The following is a 20,503-nucleotide window of genomic DNA, read 5'->3' as shown; positions in this document are numbered from 1 at the left end:
ACATTGATTACCGTGACCTCAACAAAGAAAGTCCAAAGGATAATTTCCCATTGCCAAATATCCACATTTTGATTGATAACTATGCTAAGCACGAGATCTGGTCTTTGGTGGATTGCTATGTGGGGTACCACAAGATTTTGATGGACGAGGAAGATGCAAAAAAGATAGCGTTCATCATACTATGGGGAACGTATTGCTATAGGGTAATTCCATTTGGTTTGAAAAAAGCTAGGGCAACTTATATGAGGGCACTGACTAGCGTGTTTCATGACATGATACACAAGGAAATTAAGGTCTATGTGGATGATGTGATCATCAAGTCAAGAAAACAGTCCGACCACGTCGGAGACTTGAGAATGTTTTTCCAGAGGCTCCGCAGATTCAATCTTAAGCTTAACACTGCAAAGTGTGCACTTGGTTTTCTGGGAAACTGTTGGGATTCATAGTCAGTCGGCGAGGCATTGATTTGGATCCGTCAAAGATCAAGGCTATCAAAGATTTGCCACCCCCGAGGAATAAGACTGAGGTGATGAGTTTGCTCGGGCATTTAAACTACATCAACAGGTTTATTGCTCAACTCACGACAACTTGTGAGCACATCATTAAGTTGCAGATGAAGGATGTTGTGGTCAAATAGACTGACGAGTGGCAGGGGCATTTGATAAGATCAAGGGGTACTTGTCAAATCCACATGTGTTGGTCGTGTCGGAACTAGGTAGACCTTTAATTCTCTATTTGACAGTCCTAGATAATTCATTCGGGTGTTTGTTGGGTCAACATGACATCACTGGAAGGAAGGAGCAAGCCATCTATTATCTCATCAAGAAGTTTACATCCTATGAGGTTAAGTATACTCCCCTTGAAAGGACATGTTGCGCCTTGACTTGGGTGGAACAAAAGTTGAAGCATTATCTGTCGTCCTACACTACTTATCTCATTTCTCTCCTGGATCCTCTAATATATATCTTTTAGAAACCTATGCCCATAGGAAGACTTGCAAAGTGGCAGATTTTGCTCAGTTTGAGATCATCTATGTGTCTCGAACCGCGATGAAAGCCCAAGCATTGGCCGACCATTGGGCCGAGAACCCGGTGGATGAAGAGTATGAGCCATTGAGGACTTATATTCCTGATGATGAGGTGAGGCATATTAACGAGGCGGAGCAGGATGAAAAACAAGGTTGGAAACCTTTCTTTGATAGAGCCGCTAACATGAAAGGTGTCAGAATTGGGGTTGTGCTCATTTGTTGGTTCGGAATCCCTGAGGTAATCATCACGGACAATGGTGCTAATCATAACAGCCATTTGATGAATGAAGTATGCGAACAGTTCAAGATTACGCATCGAAATTCCACCATCTATTGCCCCAAGGCAAATGGAGCTGTTGAGGCGGCTAACAAGAACATAAAGAAGATACTTCGGAATATGGTGCAATGTTCTAGGCAATGGCATGAAAAGTTGCCTTTTGCTCTGCTGGGTTACCGCACTACTGTTCGAACATTAGTAGGTGCAACTCCTTACTTGCTGGTATATGGCACTGAAGCAGTTATACCCGTAAAGGTCGAAATTCCATCCCTTCGAGTTGTTGCTGAAGCTAAAATTGATGATGATGAATGGGTCAAAACCCTATTGGAGCAGTTAATTCTGATTGACGAGAAAAGACTGGCGGCAGTGTGTCATGGTTAATTGTATCAGAAGAGAATGGCAAGAGCATACAACAAGAAGGTGCGTCCCCGAAAATTTGAAGTGGGTCAGCAAATATTGAAACGCATCCTTCCACATCAGGCGGAAGCTAAAGGCAAGTTTGCCCCAAATTAGCAGGGGCCATTCATCGTAACAAGAGTGTTGTCCAATGCTGCTTTGTATTTAACAGATATATAAGGCAAATGTGTAGATATGGCTATCAACTTTGACGCAGTCAAAAGATATTATGTATGATTTCTTTGGTTTGTCTATTTGCATCGTTTGTACTTGGCAGGTTTTGAAGATTGGAATGACGAAGGCATTTTATTCTTTTATCTAAAAACTTTATCCTTTGTTACCCCTTTTGAGCCTTATTTATTTTCTTTCATACCCCTCATTTGGAATCAGAATCAGAGTTTAGAATTACAGATACTGAAGATGTAAATAAAGAAAAGAGAAAAGAGAAATAGAAAAATGAAAAAAGTAAAGCAAAAGAAAGAAAAGAAAAATAAAAGAAAAAGAAAAGAAAAGAAAAGAGAAAAGAGAAAAAAAGAAAAAAAAGTAACAAAAAACAAAGCAATTCCTATGTCTTGAACTACGTTTGACCTGATTCCGTTTAAGGATACGTGGCATCCTCACGGTTCGGACACATCAAAATAAAAATTTATGTTCCCCAGGCTAAGAAATTGGGGCGGAAGTTGTGGTTTTGTAATGATCTGATTCCAAAAGTTGTAATTCTAAGCCCCATTAAGCTGTTCTTGAGCCTTTATGATACCCTTTCTTACTAACCCTATCCAAAAGCCTACATTACGGTCCAAAGAAAGACCTTCCGATCAATCTTTGAGGAGTGCCAAGTCAAGCGAGATAGAGGTATGATTCATATCATGGGCAACACTCCATTCTACACAAGGAAAAATGAATAAATGAGAGAGTCTTATTTGTGAAAACCCTCACCGGCACTATAAGGCAATGGAAAGCTGAAAGAAAACTAAAATGAGAGTGTCTTATTGGTGAAAACCCTCGCGGGCACCGTAAGGCGACAGTGAATCGAGAGATGAGCAAATGAGAGAGGTTTGTAGGTGAAAACCCGTCAGGGCACTACAAGTCTAATGAGGCTCGTAACTTTGCAGAATGATTGGATTATAGAAAATCCCGGTTTCGAAGTATGAAGATGGGGCAAAAAATGAAATATGATTAGGTGAATGGTCTGGGATTATTACTCTGAAATGCATGTCATGATCATTGGTACCAGCTACTTCGCTCGGATAAGTCTGTTTTCCTTTTCCTTCTTCAAACAGCCATCCGGTTTCGAATTTTCTTCTTTATTCCTAACTCTCGAAGTCACTATATTTCAGTTTCTTTTGGGTCTGCTTCTCTAAGTTTTTTCCAATGTTAGCCTTGTTAAGCAAGCAAGGGAGGTTTTCAAAAGCTTATTACCAACTCTCAAATTGCACAAAGCAAAGTTCAGCCAAGCATATAAGAAATAGCATGATGCAAAACGGAAAATAAGGTGTTAGTGGAAGTTCAACTAGTCGAGTAGTATCGTGAACTTTGGGAAAATACAAAGGTTCAAATTGGAAGGACAGAAATGTAAAATAGCAGGATGAGTGTGGGGCACTCAGTTCATTCAGGGTCCTATGGTTGAGGTTCAATCAGAAGGTCAAACAATTCTTTGCCAGTCCAAGGCAGCTAATCGGAACAAAGCATGGCAATGGAAAGGCCACCTTCAGCAAGAATGCCACAAACTAACCACCACATTTTCAAGCTGATAAAATTTTCTTTGATTGAAACAGGGGCATGACATTTCGTTTGTTCTGGAGGAACCCTCCGTGAGGAAAGCATGTGCCGAACATGTTCGACCGTAAATTCTCAGGACCCTCCTGGATAATGGGATTTAATTTCAAGTTTTCACGATCCGCCTAATAGGATTTAGTTTCAAGTTTTCAGGGCCCTCCTGAATAATGGGATTTGAGTTCATGTTTTCAGGACACTCAAAGATAATGGGATTTAGTTTATGTTATTCCATTACGAAATAGAATTCAGCTTTTAGGTTTTAATTCTTCAAATGAGAGTCAATTTAGGTTTTCAGGGCCCTCCTAGATAATGGGGTTTAGCTTTTAAATTCTTAGGGTTCTTTTGGATAACATGATTCGATTAACACTCACAGATGTTCGTGGTACCAAACTAGGGCAGAACACTTTCTTTGTTGTCTGTTTTATTGTAATGACAAGCGCCCATCTGGAGAACAAGGGAATACATTTCATGTTTTTGCATCACGCGCCCACCTAGATAACAAGGGAATACATTTCAAGTTTTAGCATCAGGCGCCAACCTCGATAACAAGGGAATACCATTCAAGTTTTTGCTTCGGCCACCCACCTAGAAAATAAGGGAGTACATTTCAAGTTTTGGCATCATGCTCCTACCTAGATAACAAGGGAATACATTTCATGTTTTTGCATCAGACACCCACCTGGATAACAAGGGAATACATTTTACGTTTTTGCATCAGGCGCCCACCTGGATAACAAGGGAGTACCTTTAAAATTTTTGCATCAGGCACCCACCTATACAACAAGGGAATACATTTCAAGTTTTAGCATTAGGCTCCCACCTGGATAATAAGGGAATAAATTTCAAGTTTTGGCATCGGGCGCCCACCTGGATGACAAGGGAATACATTTCAAGTTTTTGCATCAGGCGCCCACCTGCATAACAAGGGAATACATTTCAAGTTTTTGCATCAGGCGCCCAAGTGGATAACAAGGGAATACATTTCAAGTTTTTGAATTAGGCGCCCACCTGGATAACAAGGGAATACATTGCAAGTTTTTGCATCAGGCGCCCACCTGGATAATAAAGGAATATATTTCAAGTTATTGCATCAGGCGCCCACCTGGATAACAAGGGAATACATTGCAAGTTTTCAGACGCCCACCTGGATAATAAGGGAATACATTTCATATTTTTGCATCAGGCGCCCACCTGTAGAGCAAGGGAATACATTTCAGAATTCAACTTGAGTTAGCAACAACAGATGCTCGCCTCGGGATGGCGAGTCAATCGTTAATAATGCACGACACAACTACAGAAGTTTCAAGATCAAGTTTGAAGATATATAGTTAGGATTCTTGAAACTCATAGATCATAGTTTAGCCTAGCTTCTTTTCATTTTGTTTTGGTGTAATAACGAGTTCAGCAAGCAATAGCAGCAGCAGTGAAATCACAGCTTCTCGGTAGTCCCAGCTACCAAAACTTCCAGAACTACACTAACTAGATTCCTTTACAACCAAGGATATGTAGGCAACCTCGGAAGCAGGGTTCGGTCAGGCATTTCAAAATTGCTTCCCATGGAGTATCCAAACAGGGAAAAATTGCTCGTACTTGCTCACTTAATCTTTGCCCGGAAACTCTTCATGTTTCCGAGCAAAGAGGGGCAGCCGTGAGCAGGTGATTTTTGCCCTATGTGAAATACTCCTACAAATTAAAGAAATAGATTTTTCTAGATTGTTTGCAATTTTATAGGATTTTTGCAGGATTTTGTTTATCAATTGTTTGAATTTTTATGCACATTTAATTTTGTTAAAATAATAAAAATGTCAAAAATTACCATGCATTGTGTACAAGGTAAAATTAAAGGACTTAATTTGCTGTCGAGGCATTCCTAAAGCATGCCTCGGGATCTCTAGGGCAGGAGCTCGTGGTCTCGTCCTCGACCTTGGGGGGTTCGTCAAAGCCCGACTCGGCGGAAGAAAAGAACGAAGCCAGGACAAAGGAAGAAGCCCCCCGGGCGCACAACTATATCTGATAGACCCGGTCTATCTAGAGCCTATGTTGTGGCATCATGTCAGTCCATTCCATCACCATACTTTGCATTTATTCTCCATATACTCGTAATCGAGATTCCCCTCCTATATAAAGGGGACTCGCCCCTTCTTGTGGAGGGTTGGCTGTTGCTCCATTTTCTCCATAAGTGTAATAATATATCTCTCTCTCTCTATCTCTTTTCTTCTAAGCCTTTTGTTCTCATTGGACCGAGGCCACCTCGTGTTCATTATTTTCTTACTTGTTCTATGTCCGCCTAACTGTGCAACGGCAATTAAGAGCCTTACTTAATTGTATTTGTGTTTGTTATCCCTTCCCCTACTGTCCCCGATAGCACAATCCAGGTTGGAGCCTCGGCCCCGAGCCCCCATCGACCTACTCCGCGCCCAGCCAGCGGGCCCCATCGGTTTGCTTACTGCCTCAATTTAACTCGTATTTCATCGCTACACTGCGTAATCTTAATACAAACCACCCTCAAAAGTAGCTTGAGAATATATAACATATTTTTAGAATCCCATTTACAAATTTAATTGTTGTTACCATGTTCACGGTATACACTTTGGCGCCCACCGTGGGGCTAAAAATAATAGTGATTATTTTCTTGTTGGTTTTGTCACGTAAACGCACGGTATCATTCACCCTTCTCTTGTCCAAGATCTTTCGATTTCAGGTTAATGTCTGGCTCGGCGAGCAAAATCGAGAACGACTACCCCGAGAACCGCGGAGGAAGAAGTATGGTTGTTTCAGCGGTTGGCGCGATGACACAGGACCCTGATGATGCATTTGTGTCATGTCAAGTGGACGCGGGCTTGCGAGGCGCGCGACAAGTCGACGAAGCCCCGAGCACCAACGATAGCATACAGCCCGCTGACCAACAAAAAGCTCTAAAAACCCCGGCCCAGTTGGAATGGGGAATTAATTTTCATGTAATCCTCGAAATGTTGCAGGAACAACAACTGGCCATCGCTCAGTTGCAAGATCACCCGGGGACCCCCGACGCAGTAGCAACGGGGACACCTTCTTACAATGAGCCGGAATCCGAGAGCATAAATGACGACGAACTGGCAACCGACCACGGCGCGGTAGAGATACCGGGGAATCCCCTCAGAAAGGTCAGATCAGGTCCATCAGAATTTCCACAACATTCCCTCTCTCGAGGGAACAGCTGCGGAACTCGCCCCCAGAAACCCGGACTACCAAAACACCCCGCTCCCTGATAGGACGATTGAGATCGCCCCTAATATCGAATGGTTGGATTGCACAGGCCTTCGCCCGAAGCCTAAACAAGGCACACCCGACGGCTCCAGGACATTTCAGGCAAAGACAGATGGGGTATCCGACCAAGAGCTGGTCAAATGACCGCACCCGGTGTCAGCCTCGAATCAGAACTGTGGGGAGCCATCCGGGAACCTCATCGGGCTCGGTATATCCAAGAAGACCCCCAGCAAAGAAGCTGATGCGATGAAGATGGAGATATAACCCATGCGCAGGTAATGAAAGGAATGACTCTAGGTGGAACCTACCTCAAAACTGCAGGCAGATGGCCCGAGGGAAGCATCCTCGAGCGACCTCCAATGATGTCAGGTTCAACAAAGCACAAGGAAACCCCGCCCAGCCGGGCGTGATTTCCGCATCGCTACATCAAATATCGTGATCACCATAAGCGAAGCCGGGACCACCGGACGACCCGGACCCGTTCGACCAAAACTCTTGAAAAAGAAGTACGACTCCGCCTAGGAGCCACAGGGCGCACGAGGCCGCTAGCTCGAGAGAACGACGACCGTGCTATTTGACGGGGATCGCCACCAAGTATCATCGAGCGGTCGGGAAGGAAGGAGGCCAGGAAAAGTAAAGTCGACAAGCGACAACATATTTCGATGACAGTAAAAGAGAAGGCATCAGTCAATTTTCACCATTTGGCACATTTTGACTTGGTTTCTTCCATTTCTTCTCCAAATCACATGACACCTGAAAATTGCCAATAAACCTCAGAAAATGTCCTAGTTTCCTACCAAAATTACGCAAAAGTTTAAATATTTAGAGGAGATAAGTTGGTAAAATACCAATTTATCAAACCCCCAAACTTAAACTATTGTTTGTCCTCAAGCAATTCAAAAACTATGGACATCCTTCAATCAAATCATCATTTACACTCAATGGCAAACCAAATATCATTCCAAGTAAAAAAGGGCCACTTTAAGTACAATCTAGTGACTTCGGTTGGTACCAACAATTAATCTAAGGCATATGAATCACAAACCTTTCACACATTTTATTTCCAATCAAGTGCTCAAACACTATATTAATCAAAGTAGCAACCAAGTCGTGACACTAAAGATTCATACTTTACATTACTTAGGGAGGTACGGTGCCACAAGAGTTGCTGTAACATGGTTGCCAAAGAAATAGTTAGAAGGCTCAAAAGGGTTGACTAGGGAAAATATGCACGGGTAGGAATTTTAGGCACAATAGGGTACAAGGAAGGCCTAATGTCATTTTTCAAACCAAGTTAATCTAGGATTTTGCCTTGAAGCACATTCCGGGCAAGTTCTAGACTACAAATGATGCAAAAGAACTTTCACAATTAAAGCTCACCACACATGGAACATGAAAACTCAAATGGAATACAAATCCAAAATCCAATTGAAACCAATGAATCTCAAGGAAATCACAAAAATGTAGGCTAAGAAGCTATTTAGTGAATCAAAGAGCCAAGATTAGAATCTAAAAGTCACAACAAGGAATCTTACTTTAATCATTCAATCTCATCATTTTTTTTCTTTTTGAATCAAAAACTTCATATGCCAAATTTTAAATTATAATGGTACCAAAGAAGTCACACGTTGGCTTATGGGCACAAGATCACACCCCAAAAACTAATTTATTCACAACTAGCTACTAAACTAACTACTAAATATATATATATTTACTTTCTAAAAAAAAACTAAAGACTAATCCCTTAAGAAAGGTGTCACGCCATCCATCATAGGAAAAAGTCACCCGGTTCAACACAACTAAATTCCTTGGAAAAGAACCGCGGTAGAAAGAAAAACCATGGAACTACCGTAATACTACTAAAAAAAATTTGACCAAAAATTTAAACACAAAAGTTATAAAACCAACTAAACAACAAGAAAAATAGAAACTAACAAGGATTTACTAATAAACGAACAATATTACCAATCTACACAAGTTCACAACCACCCAAGAATAACAACTTCATGTTCCACAAAACAACAACTACATATTCCACAAATAATCGTCATATAGGAGCCACCCCCAACCGAAAATATTGTATTGTCCCCAATGCAATTATATAAAACAAGCCAAAATGAAAGAGGTGCTCCCTGAATGGCATCACTCGTCACAGGAGGTACTGGGAGCTTCAAGCTCAAAGTCATCATCCTCAGCCTCGTCCGGTCCACAGAACTTCCGCAAAGTGTTCATGATCTTGTTGAGGAACTTGCTTTTCTTCTTTTCGTGTTCCCTTTACTTCTGCTGCCTTCTTTCAATTTTCCCCAACTTGGACTTGATGGCCTGTTGCTCCTTGGCAAGGTCGGACAAGGTTGGAAGTTTTCCTGGGCCAGCTGGACCTGCAGAGGTGCTCTCTCCGGATGGTCCAGATGGAAGACCAGCTACAAGCTGGCGTACCTGTGTATCCATGCCATAGACCTGCCTAGAGATATACATGAGAGTAAGAGGTCCCTGCTCAAGTGGTGTGATAGCTGTGGAAGTCCCAGTGACATCTGCTGGAGTGTCAGGTATCTAGTGATGTTGTCTGTGAACTGGCCAAAGGATGGAGATGCTACATCAATCTTCCTTTTCTTCGGTGCAGCTCCTGCTCCCTTTCTCAGCAGTTGGTGGATGAGCTTCTCCGGGTTCTTTTCCTTTTCTGTAGTCTTGGGCTCTACCCCTGCATTATAGCATAATTGGGTGATCAGGGATGGGAAGAATAAGCTCTTGGTCCGTTCTGCTACAACCTCTGCTATATCATCGGCAATGAGTTGCCCTACGTTCACCAGCATGTCCTCCATGATAGCACAAATTACTCTTGTATTCTCAAGTGTCACCTCTATCTCATTCTTTGAAGGCATAATGCGAGCACAGATGATAGAGAGCCAAGTCTTGGCCTCTGCAGTGAATTCTGAAGACTCTATCCTGGTGTGATTCTTTATCCAGTTTGGCACCTGTACACCATGCAAATGAGTGATGAACCACTGGGTACCCAACTCCTGAGCTCGCTCCATGTACACCTGATTGTTGGCATTTGGGAGATTGTAGTGTGCATTGATCATCTCTGGACTAAAACAAACTTCTTTACCTCTGACAGTAGCCACCAACTCATTATTGAAGTCCGTCTCTGCAGCATTTGCATAGAATTCTCTTACGACTACGTAGTTGGCTGGCCTGGGCTCTTCAGCAAAGCAAACCCATCCACTTGTGATTAATCTCCCATGGAACTCGGGCCATCGGTCCTCAAGGTCGGTCAGGAGGATGCCTCTTTCCCTAATCATGCTTTAGGAGAGTTGTTTGTCATAACGTTGAGAGCATCTAAGGGATGAGAATGTGTCAGCATCATAATAATCCTCTGCGGCAGCTTGTGCGGCATATTGTTGCACATTTTCATTTGTTGCCGAATCCATTTTATAGCCCGAAGTACCTAAAAAGGATACATGTCAAACAACTATATGGGCACTTACAGCATTGCATTTAGAGGTAATTAGGCCAAAGAAACAGGTTAGAAAACAGGCAAAGCTACTATTTTTCTGCCTGGGCAGCAATGAACCGCGGTCACAGACATGGTCATGCGATCGCAGAGAAGAATACGATGTAAATCTACGCGATCGCAAAAGATTTTACGCGATCGCGATGAAATGTTTTGGCACTCAGCAGATTTAGACCTACGCGATCGCGGAATGAGGCATCGCGATCGCGATGGTCGTCTTCTTCACCCAGACAGAGTTCATTTGGGCATTTCAGTGAACAGGTTGTGCGCCCTTATTTTCTCAGCATGTAGACACCAACAACCCAAGGATTTTTACACCCAAAATTTCACAAAGAAACTCTCTTTCTCTCAACCAATCTCTCACAGCAAGCAAGCACACAAAATGAACCCAACAATGACCTTTTACACAATAAACGAGATTCAAGCCCTAAAATTTGAAAATAAGGCTGCCCATCATCTAGTTCACCGTAATAGTTGAAATTAAACTGAGCATGGAGGTGGGAAGTGAAATACCTGGAAGATAATGAAGGATTGATGCAATGGAATTGAAGCTTACTTGATTTTTGGGACTGTGGTTAAGGGAAGCAGGGGAGTTTTGTTCTCTGTTTGGGTGAAAATGGGCGAGTTATTAACCTTCAGTGGTTTTAATCCTCATAAACTTACCATACATCGCGATCGCGTGGTGACCACTGCATTTGCGTAGAATGAAATTACCAAATGCCTGCGATCGCGTGAGATATTCCGCGATTGCGTAGAGGCAGAGAATTCTCATACTCTGCGAATGCGTGGATTTTCCTGCGATCGCGATTCTTTGCATTTCTCTGCAATTTTCTACAGCTACTGGTTTGTGGCTGCCCGGTCACCCCGACCTACGCAAACTAACTCCAAAAAATCTAAAACTTGGCAGATTGGTTAGAAATAATATTTTAAGCTATTATAAAAAAGAAAATTTCAAGAACGACCAAAATTTTGAAAACGATGGGTTGCCTCCCACCAAGCGCCGCATTTAACGTCGTGGCACGACGCAAACAACTTTACCACTTTTTTCGCCATTTGGATGATGTGAACTGGGCACCTAGCTTGGAATCAAGCTTGTGACCACGAGCGATGGGGGGTGGTAAGTCGATGATCAAGCCAATCCATAAATTCTTCATTTTGCACTTCTTGGCTCTCATGTGAGAAATGTCATTTTGCTTTCTTGTTTCCTCAAACTGTAAAATGTATGCTTGTTGTCTCTCCTCCTCGCAATCCCTCATTGACTCGTGTAGTTCAATTTCCATATAACCATACAATTCCAATGTTGAAAAATGCATGGAATGTGACTTCAAACCTTCACTTTGCAAATTTTCTTGGATTTTGACATCCTCTTTTTCCCCCGAACTAGAGTCAATCTCAACCAAATGTTCATTTACACCGGTTGACTCTATTTCCATTTTTTCTCGGCATCATTAACACTCAAGGAGTCGGTTGGCGGATGTTCAATTCTTGATTCCTCGAAGTAAAGCTCACTTTCTTCTTCGGAATTGGACTCTTCTTGGCTTCCTTCCACACTCTCAAGTTGGTGGTCATAGTGAGCCTCAACCAATATTTGCATTTGATCCTCCAACGTGCTGATATGTTCATCATTGTAATTCAAGCTTTGTTTCATGTCCTCGAGTGCAAAGTTGTGCTTCTCCTCATTTTCAAGAATGATCTCCAACATGAGCATAATTTTCTCATTTTGAGCATTTGAGAGTTCGTGGTTTTGATCAAGTGCCAAGGAAGGATTTTCAACTTCAATCTCCAAGGGAGGTTCTTGGATATCATTCACTTCCGAGGCTTTTATGAATCCTTAAGGCTTCGATCATCTCATCCATTTGTGAGTGAAACCTTTCAAGTGCCAAGTCATTTTGGAGACTATTCTCCAAAAGCTCCTCCAAGGCATTTTTCTCCTTGTTTCCTTTTTCAAGTAAACATTCCAACATAAGCTTGAACTCTCCACTTTGCCCATGCTCAACTTCATCAACTTCCATGCCCCCATAACATTCATCACAAAAAGTAGAATCATCATAGCGGGGGCTTGGGGAAGGGAAGGACAAATAAGCACAATCATCCGAATGACCATTTTGGCAACCACACTTATCACAAATACTCTACTCATAGGGTTGAGATTGTGCGCACAATCCTCCCCCTGGAGAATTTAAACAATTTTGCCATGAGTGTGGTCCTCCACATTAAGGACAAGGGTCATCAAAGTATGAACAACTACCATCCGACCCATTTTTATTATATGATGCCATTTTTCAAAAATATGAAAACAATCAAGAAACAAACAAGAAAAATAGACCAAGGTAAGAAAATTTAATTACACAAATATTCACAAATTTGGACCAAAGCACTTTCACTTAGTTCTCAAACAACCTAAATTATGCCAAATTGTTCCCTGGCAACGCGCCAAAATTTGATACGCTCAAATTACACTTTAAGAAATAGTGTAAGGCGGTCGATGTCAAATATAATAACTCAACAAGGTTGGGTCGAATCCCACAAGGAATAGGTATGAAAAGGTTATTCGAATAGTGTGTTGCTCGACTATAGTTGTAATTTTATTCAGTTAACGGTAACAAGAGTGTGAATTAATAGTAACAAGAGTATGGATTGAGTTTTTTTTGAAGTAACAACTAGTTGGAATATTGAGAGTGTAATTAATTGGATTAAAGCAACCAAGGTTGTGTCCCCTTTAATGAAGTGTAATGCTCTCGGTGTTAATATGATATATTTCTAATGGAATGTCCTTTTGATATGCAATTGATTTCTAAGTGACTACCCAATATTTGGGTAGTATTTCCTCTTTATAATTTTTCCAAATGTAAAAGTGTTGCAATTAATAACAATCAATATATGCTAAATAAAACCCACTTATTCCTAAGCGATTTTATTAAACATGGTTTAAAGCCTTGAGTCTTCGTTATTTACTTCTACCAAATTCTAACCCACTTTCCCAAGCAAAAAAAAAAAATTTAATGGCACTTGTTAATGTTTGCAACCATCAACAATAAATGAATAATGAGAAGTAAATAAATATCAACCAACCATTATATATATATTCAATGTTAAACGCCCATTAACATAACACTCATTTAGGGTCCACAACCTTAGTATTTAGAGTTAGCTACTCATACTAAAATACAAAAGCAAGAGAATAATAAATGCCATAAAGCTTACAAAGTGAAGATTCTTGACCCAAAAGATGCCAAAAGTGAAGAATATTTAAGTCTTGGAATGTAGCTCAAAAACTAGACCAGGTGAACCCACAAAAACCCCATAAACCTATTTATAGTGTACTGAAAATCGGGACAGAAAACGGACAAAAATGCCCTTTCAGGTCCGATATGCGACCGCATTTCTGTCGTAGAGAGCACATGCAGTCCACATTTTGGACGTCTTCATCGCAGATTGAAACCCTAATTTCCAGGCATTCGCCGCATTAATGTTATGCGATCCGCATTGTAGAAATGCGGTCGCATTTTTCATCGCATTTTCTTCATTCAGCAGCCTTCATGGTTGGTTTGCGGTCTAATTTGCGGCTCGCAAACAAGTTATGCGATCGCAGACTAGACCGCATTCTTGACGTCAAAATTTGATACGCTCAAATTACACTTTAAGAAATAGTGTAAGGCGGTCGATGTCAAATATAATAACCCAACAAGGTTGGGGTCGAATCCCACCAGGAATAGGTGTGAAAAGGTTACTTGAATAGTATGTTGCTCGACTAAAGTCGTAATTCTATTCAGTTAACAGTAACAAGAGTGTGAATTAATAGTAACAAGAGTATGGATTGAGTTTGTTTTGAAGTAACAACTAGTTGGAATATTGAGAGTGTAATTAATTGGATTAAAGCAACCAAGGTTGTGTCCCCTTTAATGAAGTGTAATGCTCTCGGTGTTAATATGATATATTTCTATTGGAAGGTCCTTTTGATATGCAATTGATGTCTAAATGTCTACCCAATATTTCCCGATAGTTGGGTAGTATTTCCTCTTTATAATTTTCCCAAATGTAAAAGAGTTGCAATAAATAACAATCAATATATGCCAAATAAAACCCACTTATTCCTAAGTGATTTTATTAAACAAGTTATAAAGCCTCGAGTCTTTGATATTTACTTCTACCAAATTCTAACCCATTTTCCCAAGCAAAGAAAGAACTTTATGGCACTTGTTAATGTTTGCAACCACCAACAATAAATGAAGAATGAGAAGTAAATAAATATCAACCAACCATTATATATATATTCAATGTTAAACACCCATTTAGGGTCTACAACCTTAGTATTTAGAGTTAGCTACTCATACTAAAATACAAAAGCAAGAGAATAATAAATGCCATAAAGCTTACAAAGTGAAGATTCTTGACCCAAAAGATGCCAAAAGTGAAGAATATTTATGTCTTGGAATGTAGCTCAAAAACTAGACCAGGTGAGCCCACAAAAACTCCATAAATCTATTTATAGTGTACTGAAAATCGGGACAGAAAACGGATAAAAATTCCCTTTCAGGTCAGATATGTGACCGCATTTCTGTCGTAGAGAGCACATGCGGTCCGCATTTTGGACGTCTTCATCGCAGATTGAAACCCTAATTTCCAGGCCTTCGCCGCATTCATGTTATGTGATCCGCATTGTAGAAATGCGGTCGCATTTTTCATCGCATTTTCTTCATTCAGCAACCTTCATGGTTGGTTTGTGGTCTAATTTGCGGCTCGCAAACAAGTTATGCGATCGCAGACTAGACCGCATTCTTGACGTTGAATTTTGCTCAGGACTCTGTTGTGATCTGCGATCTCAGTGTCAATTATGCGGTCCGCATTGTCATTTTGCGACCCCATATCTTCCTTTGCGATGCCTTTTTGCTCTTTTCTTGTCTTTTTGTAACTTTTTGCTTTCATTTCCATGCTCTTGGGTCCTTAAACCTCATGCACTGCGAAAACACTAAAATTACATAAATAAAGGAGATAATTGCATCTAAAAAACCTAAATCTAAGCAATTAGTATTGAAATGTGCCGAAATTCTCCGGCACATCAAAACCCCCAACCTAAACTCTTGGTTGTCCTCAAGCACCTAAAACAACACTAACCTATTCTAGACTCTATCTACAAAACATGAAACAATAGTGACCACGGATGGCGTTAGTTGTTAGTACTTCAAGCATGCGTCTTTGACTGCTTTACCCTTCCTGAACCATCACTATGTACAAGGAAAAACTAATCAACCAGTGAACTTTGAGCCTCGGACAATGTGACAAAGTGCTACCCTCAGCTGAGTGCACTTGCATTTGACTCAAAAGCTCAACTTATATTCAACCTTACAGTTCACGTGCCCCCACTAAAAAGAAAGTCCCAAAATCACAATATGTGCAATGACGACAAAACAAAAAACAAGGGACGAATTCACAAAGACACTCACTCTCAGAAAAGAGTTTCAAGTGTTTCAACATACCATACCATAGGTTATCCCTTTTTATTTTAATTCATCGCTTTATTCTAAGAACGCTCGGTTGGAGATCCCTAAGGACTTTTTAAGCTTGTAATGTAGGTTTAGGGAAGGGTAGGATAAGCATTTGGATACAAGTTACTTCACCCTCCTTGAACACTACTCACATTTTTCATTGTTCTGCACTATGTTTCTTTTCAAACCACGATGCCTCGTTGGCATCTAGTTCCCAATGTAGAAACACCTTAAATACCTCTCTAATTTTCTTCAAGGCTCCATAATTTATATACATACAAATATTTCTCTTTTTTTTTTGTTTTTCTTTTTGGAGCTTGAATAGTTTAGCACAAACACTTTGAGGTATAAGATCCTACACACAATGTACAACCATACCAATTTCCATTTTGACATCACACCCCCAACATAGCCGTTTAGCCTCATTCTCAATGTTCAAGGAGGGTCGGATTCAAAAGAGGAATTTTTTTTTTCAAAAAGGGAAGGTTTGTAATGAGGTATCCAAAGAAAAGGTTAAAGTCTCAAATGGTGTGACTAAGGATATTAACTGGACAATGGGTGGCTTGAAAGGCTAACTGGCTTGAAAGATCACATAGACTGCCTAAGGTCATCTCTCCAACCAAGTGTAATTATTATAAGCATCGAAAACCAACCAGGCAAGTTCTAGATGGCAGAAGCAAACACAAAAAATATTTACGCAAAGAACTCACACACATGGCACACGAACTGTTCGGCTCACATAGTTTGAAGCCCTCGAGTCAACACTTGGCAACTCAAAGCTTTCATCATATGTACAAGTATAACTCTAGGTAGACATAGAGTCACAGAGAGAGCCTCAAGTTCACACAGTTGATATCTTTCTCTAGAAGGGTATATGCTATATACAGACACACATGCTTGAGACTAGACAATTGCACCAAACAGGTCAAGATGTTTCATTCTACTGTCCTGGTTCTACTATTACAACCTTGGAAAAGAACCCGGCGAAGAAAAACCAAGGGGAATTCATTGCTAATTACTAAAGATGGATGACTATCTACTCTTTTACTCTTTTATACATGCATAAGGGTATCATTTTCACAAGGTTACCATAACTTATGCATTGAAATCACAAAAAACACTAATATAAACATGATCACGAACTACACCACACAACTTATGTACATAAATCATACTAACATACACAAAACCCAAAATACACATATGTCCAACAGTTGCTAATGTCACAAAGTTACCAATGTCACAACAGTACTAACATGGCTACCACCACCCCCAACTTAACAGCATGCATTGTCCCTAATGCATAAAAAGCAAAAGCATAGAGTATAAGGGGCTCCCTGAGGCGCACTAAGCGCTATGGGAGTCAGTAGCCTGCTTAGTGATGGCGGGGTCACTTTCCGATGCTGAAGCTGGGACCGATGAGAGCTCGGTCTGAGGAGGGACCTCGACTGCAGTAGGGATCTCTGGCTGGGCTAGAACTGGAGCTGGAGTTGGGACCTGTGAGCTGCTAGCCTTGCCCATTGATGGCTGAGTGGCCGATGAATCTGCAGGGGCGGCCAAATCTGCTAGCGAATTTTCAATTGCTGTCTGAAGTTCTGCTTGCTCCACCTCCTCACTTGTAGGAACCACAACCTGCTTGCCCTTCTCCTGAGGCCATCATCGTCCGAGGACCATGAACTTTCCTCCTCCTCACCCTCATCTGCCTCGTCATCCTCAGACTCAGTAGATCGTCCGAAAACCTCCTCATCAGGAATGTCAATGCGTACAGAAGGGGCTGGAGGTTGGGATGTCTCGGCTGTAGGAAGGGCAATGTCAGTCATGAATGTAGAGAAATCAAGGCCCAAGTCCAAAGCTACTGTGCCTGTAACATGATCACCATCTGTTGGAAGGAGGGATGACAGATCAAACTCCAAGTTCTGCATTTTGTGGAGCTCGGTCTTCATAGAAGCAACCTCCTCCTTGAGGCCTGGTAACCCACTATCTTCACCCCACTCGATCTTCTCAACCCGTAACTCAAGTTGCTGCAAACGATTCTCATACACTAATTGTTGTTTTTGAATAGCTGTCAGTGAGGTTTGCATTGGCGTCAGGGCTTGTTTGATGAGGTTGGGCAAGGTCTTCAAGAGCTGGTCTACTTTGGCATTGGCGGGCTGAGCCAGGAGACAAAGCTTTGAGACGGCTGGAATAGCAACAGAAGCTTGAACAGTGGTGGACTGAGAGGCAGGCTTAGACGTAGAAGTGGATGCCACTGTAACCTGAGGAGTCAACGCAGTTTGGGAATCGGAAGGCTCTACAGTAAGGGGATCTTGAATCTGACCCTGTGGTGGGACAGCAGCATCAGTAATACGAGTGATATCAATGTCCCTCGTCTCCTTCACGGTTTTGTCATAGTGTGGCATGAGGGGAACTTCCACAGCTTTACATAGAGATGTGATCAGGCGAGGGAAATGAAGTGAAATGGCCTGCTGCTTTGCTCGGATCCCTATTTCTTGGAAAATCAGAGCTCCAACATCTATCTTGATACCCGTCATGATACAAGCAATGAGAAGAGCCTTCTCAATGGCTATTTCAGTCTCATTCTGGGTTGGCACCAATCGAGAAGTCACAAAACTGAGCCGGTAGCGACCCTCTCTCGTGAGATCTTCCTTGTATATCTTGTGCCGAGGGTTTATCCAAGCAGGGGTCCCCTTCGCTATCACCGAAGCAATCCACCCACGCTCATTCTCCCTATTCGCCAATTTAGCCTTGTACTCAGCAGTGCCTGCGCTCCAGCCAGGGAAATACAATTCATTTATGGTGTCACTGTTGCAAAACACACTCTTCTCCCGAACTAGGACAGTATCAACAAAAATTCTGTTGCGTTTGTGGTGCGCTGTCCTAGAGGCTCCATATGATGCATAGAATTCCCGCACAAGGGTTTCATTGTACTCAGTGGGTGGCTCAGTGAAGCACTCCCATCTCCGTGCTTTTATGTTCTCCAGGATGTGGGGGTACTGGTCTTTCAGCCCGTTCAAGCTCAATTGTTTTTCGGCCAGGATTTTGCGCTTGGTGAGCCCTTCTCTGTATAGTTTCCTGGACCCCTCAACCCCAAATCAGAGATGGAAGTCTTCGCCACGTTTCCTTCTTTCTTCAGCCTCTAAATTAACTTAGGGCCTGACATCCTCCTCATCAGATTGGGAGGGGCTTGGCACATTTGCTTCCGTCCATGAACGTTTTGCTTGTGATGCCTGGCGACTGGAGGAAGCCCTTTTTGATGCAGAGGATGAGTGTTTCTTTGGAGCCATATCTGCACAATGGTGAAGTATGAGTGACAACATTAGCAATACTAAGAAAGAACAGAAGAAATTAAAGTAAAAACTCGAAATGCGACATGATCTGCGGTCGCAAAACCACAATGCGGACCGCAGAATCGTCGCAAATCTGTTAGTCTCAATGGGTCTCACTCTGCAGTGGGTTATGCGGTCGCATAACCACTATGCAGACCGCATAACCATCGCAGAATTGACTTGCCCAACACATAAATCACACAATGCGATCGCAGACTCCACCGCAAAGTGGGGAATGCGATCGCAGAACAACCGCAAAATGCATGGCTCTTAACTGGGTGGTCTGGGTCACTCTGCGGTAGCTTTGCAGTCCGCATAACAATTATGCGATTGCAAAGTCACCGCATTTCACCATCTTCATCAGAAGATCTAGGGTTAAGTTTGCGGCCAAAATGCGGACTGCATTTTGACTTTGCGGGCCGCAAATGCCTTCGTCTTCAAGATCCAAACCACCATCTCAACAATGGCCGACCTATTTCCTTCTACCCATTACCCCAGATAGTTTACAACCCAGAAACAACTATGCTACGAAAAAACAACTACACAAAGCAACACACAATCACATTTTTGCAAAACGGGAAGAACGAGAATCAACGAGCACACAAAAAGGAATCTTGAACAAGAAGATTGGGAAAAGGGTACATACCAGCGAGGCTTAGTGTACACACTACAAAGATGGGATTTGGTCGCTTGAACGATTCGATTCCTTGCCGTGTGTGTTAGCCCCCGTTGTTTGCTTCCCTGTTCGTTTCGTATTTTTTTTCTTTTTCTTTGTTTCTTTTGTTCTTTTTTTTNATCCAAATGCTAAGTTGAACAATTCCATAGCCTACCAATGAAATGATTCCCTAGTTAACCCTTTTGAGCCTTAAACTTTCTTCTTTCAAGAACCAAAGCTACAAGCCTATACCCGTTTTTAATGAGACCCTCTCTTGGCACCCACATCTTCCCTTGAGTAAATGACAAATGTCTAAGTTTGGGGGGAGAGGCAAGAAAGGAAACAATGTGGTAAAAGGTACAAAAGCAAAAGAAAAGGAAGGCAATGAAAAAGGAAGAAAAGACAAGACAAAAAGAAAGACCAAAATGAATAAGGTCAAAAAGGGGATTCAAAGAAAACAAAAGTGAAAAAGGGTGTGGAAAAAGTAGAAAAAGGAGAAATGTGTTGAATTGCATAAGAAAGAGTGACAGTGTGTCTCTCTAACCCCTTGAAAAAGAAGTGAATACTCAAATGAGTCAAGAAAGTGTGCCAAAATGAATCAAAAGAAGTGCTTAAGGGAAGATTGAACCCACTTGAACAAAAACATGTCCTACCCTTACCCAAAAGCCTTTACAATGACTCCACAAAAGCCCTATATGATCTTGAGTTGAACGGAACCTACATTAGTGGATACTTACATAAGGGGCAAGCATATGGTACCTAGAGCCGGACTTGTGACCTTCTTTTTGAGAGAATTGAGTGAA

The sequence above is a fragment of the Nicotiana attenuata genome, unplaced genomic scaffold (genome assembly GCF_001879085.1).
Source record: "Nicotiana attenuata strain UT unplaced genomic scaffold, NIATTr2, whole genome shotgun sequence".
Lineage (NCBI taxonomy): Eukaryota > Viridiplantae > Streptophyta > Magnoliopsida > Solanales > Solanaceae > Nicotiana > Nicotiana attenuata.
This window is presented reverse-complemented; position numbering follows the sequence as displayed.